Consider the following 10,637-nt stretch of genomic DNA (forward strand, 5'->3'; position numbering starts at 1 on the left):
GCCACGGGGAGCCTCACATGGTAGAGGTGGGCAGGCCTGCCTGTGCTCCTTGCTCCCATGTGCAACTCTGGCTGGAGCCCCGTGCTGCTGGGCGGCTCATCTGCATGGGCCACGAGTGGCTTGAGTGCTTTCTGCCTACTGCTGCCACTGCAGTGCACCATGGGGGGAGTGTGTGGGGGTCCCCGCCCCCCCACCGTTCCTCACACCTACACCCTGCCCACCCAAGCTCCACGCTACCCAGCTACAGCCCTGCCTTCCCCTGCCGCTTCCCTTCCTGCTGCCTGGAGTGGGCGCTGCGGTAGGGAGATGAGGAGGAACCACTGGACGCCAGGGAAGCTGAGCAGGTGCCCGAGCAGCTGCAGCAGTGACAGCGGCAGCTGCACCCAGAAGCTGCACGCTCGCTGGGCTAGGCCCTTCCATGAATGAGCATAGGAGGGAGGCGTGCAAGCCAGGCAGGGTACAATTAGTTGTGGGTGTCTGTGGGCCGGATGAAATTGCCTGATGGGCTGGATCCAGCCCATAGGCTATATTTTGCCCACCCCTGATCTAGAATATTGCTGAATAGAAAAACCTTTTGCACACTGGTGCTCCTATGGAACTGGCATCTCCTGGTGATAGCTTTGCCATTGCCTAATCTGTTCTTGATCTGAATGCCCCCCACTGTATTAGATATGCCCCTGAAGGCCAGAAGTTGCAAATCATACTTCCTACACCCCTTTCAGATAGAAAAGGAGTGTTAGGGTATCTCTTTATGGCTCCAGAGATAGGAGTTTGAATCCTGCTCAAGACTCTTGCCAAAGGCTGGCTCCAGATGACCCAACTGTAAGTGGAACCTGATCATTCAGTCAAAAGTAGACAGATGTGATGCCAGGTGTGTATTGTTGGCTATTGCAATTGGTGTTTCTTAGATGCACTAAATGTATAAGATTTTCCTACTAAAGAGGCTGCCTTAAGCCTAAGTAAGTTCCAATGAAAATATAAAATATCCCATACTGCAACAGTTAATTGAAACAGAGTATATGTAGACTAGATTGCTAGTTGTAAGCCATTGGCAAGCTTTGCTTCTTTGATAGTGGGGTAGTTTTGTGTGGCGTTCTGCTAAATATCTGAATCTGCTAAGTGAAGCCTGACAACATCTGAAAGTTCATGGGCAAACACAGATCTGTCAGGAAGCAGTTTAAAAAAAAAATCTCTCCTACTCTAACTCAAAGCAGGGCCCCAAAGCTACAAATAAATAGTCTCTATTGTGGCAGTGATTTTACACACGGAATTGCTCATGCATGGCATGGTGACAAGCTCTAGCTCTTTAATTACTTTAATAATAAATTATAATAACAATAATAACTATTCTTCCTAAAACCCTTAATGCCTGGTCTTTGTCTTACATTTACTCGCTGCTTTTAATAGCTCCCGGCTCTGAGAATTTTGTTGCATCTGTAACATTACGGGGAGCCACCAGATGGCACTGTTGCAAATCGTCTTGCTAATTTTAGGGGACTGTGCGTTTGGGGGCGTGCCTCTTGTCAAGTGTGGTGCAGTTCTGTTATGAGCAAATCACTAGGGAAGCTTGCCTGAATTTTTCTTAATAAAAATAGTTTTTTATAGGTGTGTCCTCCATGTTCTAAATCTGCAAAGGAATAAAAATAGTCCTTGATGTCAGAAGCTCGACAAGCGGAGGAACAAAAGTATTGACCAATATTATGAATTGCTTGGGATTCTAGCTGTCCAAAGTGATCGAGGGAAGTGTGACCCTTGTAGAGGCGGAAGAAGTTCAAACAGCAGACAGGCGTCTTCTAGTGTCCCCTGATGGGTCGTCAAAATAGTATCATTTGCTAGTCAACATTGGAGAAGAAGGTATCATATTAGATACTGTATAATACGAGGATAGTTATGTCAGCTGAAGAGGAAAAACAGGATAGTGCATACTAGGAAAAGTCTGAAAAACTTACCATCTCAAAGGCAACTTCATGTTTGCAAGTTGCAAATTTCATTACAAAGTATAAGGAACTACAGAACCCTTCCAGGAGTTTGTGCCAGGATCAAAGTTGCTAAGCCTCCTGTATCTGTCGTTGTGGATAAAAAGATTTGGGATATATTCCCTGTGAGCTGAAAGAAAAAGGAGGGAGCTCAGCTTGTTTTAAATTGGTGTATGCAATGGCATACAGTCTGCCAAAATTCACATCAATTCATAAGCACACGAAGTAGCAAAATCTCACCATGCTTTCAGGCAACCACAGAAAACCCAAAACAATTGGATGCATACAAACAAACAAAATATGGCATAAAAAAGATCTCAGCATCCGACTTATTCAGTCCATGCCTTCAGAATTTTTTATACATCAATCAGGTGCCTTAATCACCCAGGTGCAAACATCACCAGGTGCTAACACATGAGACCTCCACCATCTTTTCTGTGGTGTATGAGGAAGGTTTGCCTCTTGCAAAGGTTCTGTGTTGTTTTAAAGATTTGTGTTCTGAGAGGTTTTTTTGTGTAAATGCAGCAAAGGGAGAGAGCAGTAGGGAGTTTGCTCTTTGCTACGAACTCTGATTACAGTCAATTCTCAAGAAATGGTTGCTGCCTGGGAACTTGGTTATGAGACAAAATTCCTGCGTGTCTTTTGACCATCTCGTTACAGAACTGGTGCGTGTCCATAAATAGAGTTACCCTTGGAATATTTCTAGCCTCCAATAGGAAGCCCTCCAGCAAGCCTCATAGTATTGTATTACTGCATGGCAGAGGGGCAATCGTGGTGTCAGAACAGGATACCATAGTTAGAAGAGTGGATGGCATTGTTGATTTGGCTTCCTTTAAAACATGAAGACATTTGTAATTTTTCCTGCCCACTTCCAGCACCGTATCTAATTCAGATCAGGGAAAGTGTGGGCCCTTTACTGAATGGGGGAGGAATCCTTGTGACAGAGGATGCAAAAAAGACTGAAGTGCTCAATGCCTTTTTTGCCTCAGTCTTCACAGGCAAAGTCAGCTCCCAGACTACTGTACTGGGCAGCACCGTCTGGGGAGGAGGTGAGCAGCCCTCGGTGGTGAAAGAACAGGTTAGGGACTACTTAGAAAAGCTGGACATGTACAAGTCCATGGGGCCAGATGGGATGCACCCCAGGGTGTTGAGGGAGTTGGCTGATGTGACTGTAGACCCACTGGACATCATCTTTGAAAGATGAGCAATCAAGAGAGGCAATCAAGAGAGGTCCCGGATGCTTGGAAAAAGGCAAACATAGTGTCCATATTTAAGAAAGGGAAGAAGGAAGATCCAGGGAACTACAGACCAGTCAGTCTCACCTCAGTACCTGGAAAACCGACGGAGCAGATCCTCATTTAATCCATTTCTAAGCACTTGGAGGAGCACAAGGTGATTAGGAACAGTCAGCATGGGTTCACCAAGGACAAGTCATGCCTGAGCAACCTGATTGCCTTCTATGATAAGGTGACTGGCTCTGTGGGTATGGGGAGACAAGTGGATGTGGTGTACCTTGATTTAAGCAAGGTTTTTGATATGGTTTCCCACAACATTCTCGCAGGCAAGCTAAGGAAGTACGGGCTGGATGAATGGACTGTAAGGTGGATAGAAAATGGGCTGAAGCATCAGGCTCAGAGAGTAGGGTTGGGAAAGGAAGCACCAAGGGAATTTGGAAAGTTTGTGGGGAGAGAAGAGCAGTACACAACTAATTCAATTATATCCATGTATTCATCAACGACCTGGAAGATGGCACAGAGTGCACTCTCAGCAAGTTTGCAGATGATACCAAGCTGGGTAGAATAATAGATACACTGGGGGGTAGGGCTGGGATTCAGAGTGACCTAGACAAATTGGAGGATTGGGCCAAAAGGAATCTGATTAGGTTCAACAAGGACGAGTGCAAAGTCCTGCACTTAGGATGGAGCGATCCCATGCACTGGGACAGGCTCGGCGTGACTGGCTGGGCAGCAGCTCTGCAGAAAGGGCCTGGGGGTGACAGTGGACAATCAGCTGAGTATGAGCCAGCAGTGTGCCCTCGATGCCAAGAAGGCTAATGGCATACTGGGTGGCAGCAGGTCAAGGGAAGTGATTATTCCCCTCTATTCAGCACTGGTGAGGCCATATCTGGAGTGCTGTGTTCAGTTTTGGGCCCCCACTACAGAAAGGATAAATTGGAGACAGTCCAGTGGAGGGCAACAAAAATAGTGAGGGGGTTGGGGGACATGACTTATAAGGAAAGACTGAGGGAACTGGGTTTATCTAGAGAAGAGAAGACTGAGAGTGGATTTAATAGCAGCCTTCACCTCCCTGCAGGAGGGTTGCAAAGAGGCTGGAGCTGGACTGTTCTCAGTGGGGGCAGATGGCAGAACAAGGAGCAATGGGCTCAAGTTGCAGTGTAGCAGGACACTAAGGTGCCTGCTACTGAGAGCCGGGAGGGCTCCTCAGGTGCTGGTTGCCAGGGCAATGGGAGGCAGCAAACGACCCACACCTGCCAGCAGTCAGCGAGCTATACGGGGCAAGGCCTGGCTCTTATGAGGAGAGGGGGGAGTTGAGGTGGTTTTCCTGATGGTATCTAAGACAGAAGGGGGGCTTCCTGCCAGCAGCCAGAGAGAGAGAAGCTCCTGGAGCAATGATGTGAGGAGAAACCTGACTGCAGGTACCGCTAGCAGGGTAAAGGGTAGCAGCTCCAAGATGGCTGAGCAATGTTGTTACAGCCAAGTGGCTTAGGTTTAAGTTGTAGCCAAGAGGCTTGAGTTTATGTTGCAGTTTATTTAACACCGGTGGTTTGGGTGAGGCTATAAGGGGATGGAGGAGGCCTCATAGGGGACTCATGGTAGAGTGAGGGCCCCAGTGAGGGCACAGAGTTTGGGGGTACAGACCCCAGCTCCAGAGCCCAGCCTGGTGAGAGGGCAACCTTGTGGAGGGAAGAGCCCAGTGTGGGTGTGGAGAGCCCCAGTGAGAGGGGCAGCATTACGGAGAGGCCTCAGTGTGGGCCCAGAGCGCCCCAGTGAGAGGGGCAGCATTAGGGAGAGGCCCCAGTGTGGGCCCAGAGAGCCCCAGTGAGAGGGGCAGCATTACGGAGAGGCCCCAGTGAGAGAGGCAGCAGAACAGAGAAGGCCCTAGTGAGAAGGGTGGTGTACAGAGAAGGCCCGCAAGGCTTAGATATGCAGGACACCTGGAGCAGGATAACTGTGGCCAAGTGGAGGAGAGGTAGCCTCCCTATAAAAAGACTTATCATCAAAGTCATGGCGGGGGGGGAAAGGGGGGGGGGAGTCAGAAGCTTGGCACAGTAGAGGAGGCGACTGGCGGGCGAGAATAGGAGGGTGCAAGTCTGAAGCTTGGCACAGTAGAGGAGGCGGCGGCAAGGGCTAGCACGGCAACCCTGCTGTCACTCCTGTTGCATGCAGTAAGGGAAGTTTAGGTTACATATTAGGAACAATTTTCTCACAGGTTACCCAGAGAGGTGGTGGAAGCTTCATCCTTGGAGGTTTTCAAAACCTGGTTAAACAAAGTCTTGGCTGGGCTGATCTGGTTGGGGCTGGTCCTGCTTGGAGCAGGGGGTTGGACTAGATGTGACCTCCTGAGGTCTTTCCAACCCTCATCTCCTATGATTCTATGATTGTGCTCGGTAACTTAGATGCTGTTTCATTTGGCTTCCATTTAATACCATAATGTTCTCTCTCTCTCTTTTTAATGCAAATCAAAACTGCAAGTTCATCTGATCCTGGAGCCATAGATACTCAGTAGTTTTATTGTTATTTCCATTGCAGTAGTTTCTAGGGGCCAAAAACAGACACAGACCAAATTTTGCTGCATTATATATAAAAACATAAAGAGATGTATGTGACCAATCACAGAGAAGTTCCCAAGGGAAGTGGTATTAGTGTTTCATTCTTCTCTCAGCAGTGAGCTAATGCCCTATAAAAGCAGTATGGTGCCCTATGCTATCTTTTAGATGAAGTGTAAAGCTGAAATTTCTAACCACCTCTGGTCAGTAAACATTCCCTGGGACTTTTAAAAAATATAATTATGCTAGAATCCTGACTGGAGTCTAGGTTGGATTAATTGTTTACTCCCTACCTGAATTGAACTGCAGTTAAAACAAGAGCCAGTACTACTCTTCTTTGCTTTTTGTTTTTAAAAACTGCACAACTGCTCCAGGATGCTGTTGAGCAGCCAAAGGTGGCTATACATTCATGGTGGGTATTTCTTATAGCATATGCAACAGCACTGTAAATGTGTCGAAATGCATTGAAACAAAAGGTCGCATGTAAATATATAATATTATTATGTTTCCCAAAGAGCATATAATCTGATTGCTAGCTTCAGGTTATACTGACATTCACTTTTTAGTTAATCAATTTGCATGTTTTTTAAACTTAATTAGATCTTGGCACAAGTAGACTTCTTGAGAATTGTTTCTGCTGAGTTCACCGGTTCCTTTTGCATCTGTTTTGACTCGGACCTAATCACAAGTCCATTTCATTTTTTTTTTTTTAATTTTATTACTCTAACTTGATTATAGAAGTTTTATTTGTGAAGACAATTGGCAGGTGGAACACATTTTTGATTGCTATTATTTTACATCCCAGGAATCAAGCCTTGCTGGTCACCTGCCATGAACTGCCATCCTCTGCTTCTATATCTTAAGTTAGGGTCTGACCATGATCATCTCATTACAGGATCAATGCCTTTGGTAATTGGTTTACCACTTCAGAAAGACTACTCACATAGAAGTGTTTGAGAATTAGATCTTTAGAGTCTAAGTTCTTCAGGGCAGGGTGCACGTTTTGCATTTGTAAAACATATGCTATGCCACAGAGGCCTGGAAAGCAACTGTAATTATCAAGATCAGCCTTCAAGTCTGTTTGCTTCTGTTTCATAAACTAGCAGAGATTATTAAAATCCAAACAGAACCAACCAAAAATAAAATAAAGATCCATATAGAATGAATATACAAGTGTCCATAAAATGAGCAAGTCTGGTATGCTAACAGGAGCAGCAAGACGACTTGCTTTTACAGAACTGACTTCATTATCACAGGTACAACTTACAACCAAGGAGGCCAGCAAACCCAACTGCGTGCGTTCAGTTCAACATATCTGACTTTACTGCCTGAATTGTAGGCTCAGAGTAAAGCTAATCAAGGAACCCATGGTTTTTATAGCTGAACCAGTTTTCCCATGAGTCTCCGTGCCAAAAATAAATCCATGTTTTCAGTCATGCAGCGTGGCCTAGAGTCTTATTTTAAAACCTTGTTATTTAGGCTTTTTTTTAAAGGTCTCATTTAAGTGCTTTTCCAGGGGGAAAAAAATCAAGCAAGATAAGGAAAGAAAAAATGGAAATACTGCAAATGGCTCCTCATCTGTTGCAGAAGTCTGCATATCTGTGATGTTCTGTTCCATACTGCAAATGGCTCCTCATCTTTTCCTTTGCCAGCACCACCACTGGGTATGCTGGGTCTCATTTAAGTAGCCAACTTGGAAAGTGCAGTAAGAGATAATGTATGATGATCTATAGGGAAGAACGAGATACAGATTAACAAACAGCAGATCTCCTTCCCTTCCAGAAGGGAAGAATTAAACCTGCTACAAGGACCTGTAGACTTTAAGGCTAGGTACAGGCATTCAAAAAGTCTGAGGTGGCATCAGTTTTCTGTAAGCTTAGATTGGTAGTGAACAGAATATACCTTTGCTCTTTGGGGGTGCAAATCTTAGACCAGGTGCTGCCATTTTTATAAACCAGTCTGTGTGTGATGAACTTCTGTTCTGTTATGGGTATAGACTGGTTTTGTGTGCGCCGAACTTCTGTTTTCTTATGGGTATAGACCGGTATCCCACCACTTATATCGGTAAAAGTGTAATGTTTATACTTGGCCTAAGTGATTCACCTTCACTACCTTCAGGTGAGCTTATTCTTTTTTCCCCCTCTGCTTCATCCTTCCTGGTCCTGGTTTTTAGAAACTGTCCTAGGAACTAAGATGTACTTGCCTGAGCTTTCTACTGATAAGCCAGCAGTAGCTGCTGCTATGCCCTTGCATATCTGTAAGTACCCCGAAATGGGGAAAGCTGGAGATTGCATCATGTGAATGCATTAACTACACAGAAAGACTTTTGGGAATGGAAATTCCTTTTTGCCAGTGTTCAGGCTAGCTGTCCTTGCCATACAGGAAGATGGTGAATGTTGCTTTTAACCTTGTGCTTGCAGTTTTGCAGACGGATGTTTGAGCATTATGAGAAAGGTCTAAGAAAGTGGGTGGATTTCCCTGGACTTAAATTGCCAGGTTTCTTTCAGGGGAGACTCTCAGTTTAATTCTCTATGGCTGGAAAAAAGAAAAGAAAAGTTGGTTAGACTGTGTTTCTCACCAAGATCTGCTTAATAAAGCAGTGCAGGGAAGAAAATACTGGGAAGCTGGGTGTCTTCTTCAATCTTTTGGCTAGTTTGTGATCATCAAGCAGATGAATACTTTTTCTGTCTCTTCTGCTGTAGTTTATGCCAGCCGGTAGTGGTTTCTGGGAGCCTGTAGACCCGTTGATGACTAGGGAAAGGCCAGTTCTTAACCCACCCTCTATCCTGTGAGCAGCTGACATAGGAACTATGTATCTCCTTCTTCAGTAGTACCTTGCAGTCCTGTCGAGGATGATTGTCTTCCACGACTGTCTTATCTCCAGGGTTCAAATTACCGGCGAACTTGGGAGGGGCTGAGTCTCGCCATAAGGGATGAGAGCCCCCCATAAAAGATCTGGATTACCGGAGCTGGGAACTGTTCATCAGGAGCTTGTTGGTGGAGGACCTTAGTTTTCTGAATGTTAAGCATCAGTCCCACTTTTGCGTATGCCTCAGTAAAGTAGTTGACAATTGCCTGAAGTACCACCTCAGATTCTGAGTGAGTGCACACCATAGCATCATCAGCGTACTGGAGCTCAATGACTGTGGTCAGGCTGGTCTTGGTTTGGACTCGGGGTCGGTGGAGGTTAAACAGCTTACCATCCATTTGGCAGTTTAGCTCTACTCGAGCTGGAAGCTTGTTGGTGGTCAGATGTAACATGTGGCATTCTCCTATTGCTGTTGATTGGAATTCACCAGTTCTTCGTTGAGGCACTGGTGGAAGAGGTCTTCCTTGCCTTCAACATTGATCTTCCATCAGCATTGGGTGTTGGTGATGGTGAGTCCATATTCTGCCTGTTTGGTCAAGAGAAGGATGCCACTGGAGCTGACCTTTCCAACTCCTTGCCTGCTGATGGTTTCATTCCAGAAGTTAGAGTCCCTTCAGACTTTGGCATTGAAATCAGTCAGAAAAATAAGATTGTCTCCCTCCAGAATGTCAGAGAGGACTTGGTCAAGGTTTGCATAGAATTTCTCTTTGGTTTCTTTGGCAGCATCTAGAGTCAGGGCATATGTGCTGATGACAGTGGCATATTGGCTCCCCACCAGTTTAAGACAGAGAGACATAAGAAGCTCATTAATTCTCACAGAGAATTCATTGAATTGGTTTATGAGTTCATTCTTAATGGCAAAACCAACTCTGTGAAGTTGTGTTCTCCTTCCTGTTTACCCTTCCAGAAGAAGGTATAGCCTCTTCCATGTTCTTTGAGCTACCCATTTCCCACTCATTGAGTCTCTCTCAGTGCAGACACATCAATATTGTGTCGCCTCAGTTCTCAGGTCATGATTGCAGTGTAGCACTCTGGGCATTCACTATTAGCGTTGTCCATGAGGCTCCTGATGTTCCAGATTCTGAAAATAATGGTGCATCTTCACTGGTATTTTCGACCTCAGTAAAGATGATCCCACTGGACTTGGTTGTCCAGTCAGGAATACATACAGAATACTGTAGTCGACAGGCTGTGTTTAGGGTCCCTTTTCTAGCCCCTTCCCCATGTGGGGTGTGCAGAGGAGATCCTGAAGAGGGCTTTTCAGTCACAGTTACGGTTGCTGAATTGCACTTCAGTCTCATCCAAGTCCTAGACAACCTTCTTGTATCTGCCACCTTCATGCCTGTTCATGACTAGGAGCTTCTAGACCTTACAATCCGGCTTTCATTGCCATTAGCTAGTCACCAAAGAGCTCAAGGAATATGCTGGCACAGCAAATGCCTGTGCATGACTTCTTTTATTGTGGAGAAACTGCTACACCTCTGCTTCTACATGGCTCTTGATAGAATGGGACCTTGATCCAATTGCCAGGAAACCAAGACACTGGGGATCTTGTTCTGCTGCAGCCTCCATCCATCTTTGCAGCTATTGAGATTTAACATCTGCCTGCTCCATCACTGAGGACTTGTAGACCCATAGCTGGGAGTTGGGCAGGCTTATTATAGTGGTGACCTGTACTCACCATGTCACAGCACTGTCAAAGGATATATGTGGCTTTCCAAGAGGGAAACCATTGCCATCTGCTGTCCTCACCACATCCTGCTGGTGCTGCGCTGCTTGGTCTTATTCATCAGAATTACCCCTGCTTATTTCACAGCAATGACCTTATTCACAGCTGAAGGTCATTCTTCTATCCACTACCTGTGGACACTCTGGATAGCAGTGCAGCTCTGCCCCACGGGAACTATGTATAGCAGTATCATGGCAATTGAGAGCCTCTTCCCACAATTTACAATCGGACAGATGTGTTCTGATTCTTGCTTGTTTTTGTGCCATCTGTTCAGCA

The 10,637-nt window shown here is 45.7% G+C and overlaps 1 long non-coding RNA gene across 1 annotated transcript in view; it reads right to left on the reverse strand.

The window, feature by feature from the left end:
- Positions 1-1,373: 1,373 nt before the first annotated feature.
- The window catches only part of LOC102376709, a 17,260-nt gene continuing 7,996 nt past the window's right edge, over positions 1,374-10,637 (reverse strand). Inside the window, exons 3-4 of the long non-coding RNA XR_324294.3 lie at positions 1,950-2,106; positions 1,374-1,832 (exon numbers count right to left, since the gene is read on the reverse strand). This is a non-coding gene — a long non-coding RNA (uncharacterized LOC102376709). The remainder of the gene's footprint in view (positions 1,833-1,949; positions 2,107-10,637) is intronic.

The sequence above is a fragment of the Alligator sinensis genome, unplaced genomic scaffold (genome assembly GCF_000455745.1).
Source record: "Alligator sinensis unplaced genomic scaffold, ASM45574v1 scaffold119_2, whole genome shotgun sequence".
Classification (NCBI taxonomy): Eukaryota; Metazoa; Chordata; order Crocodylia; family Alligatoridae; genus Alligator; species Alligator sinensis.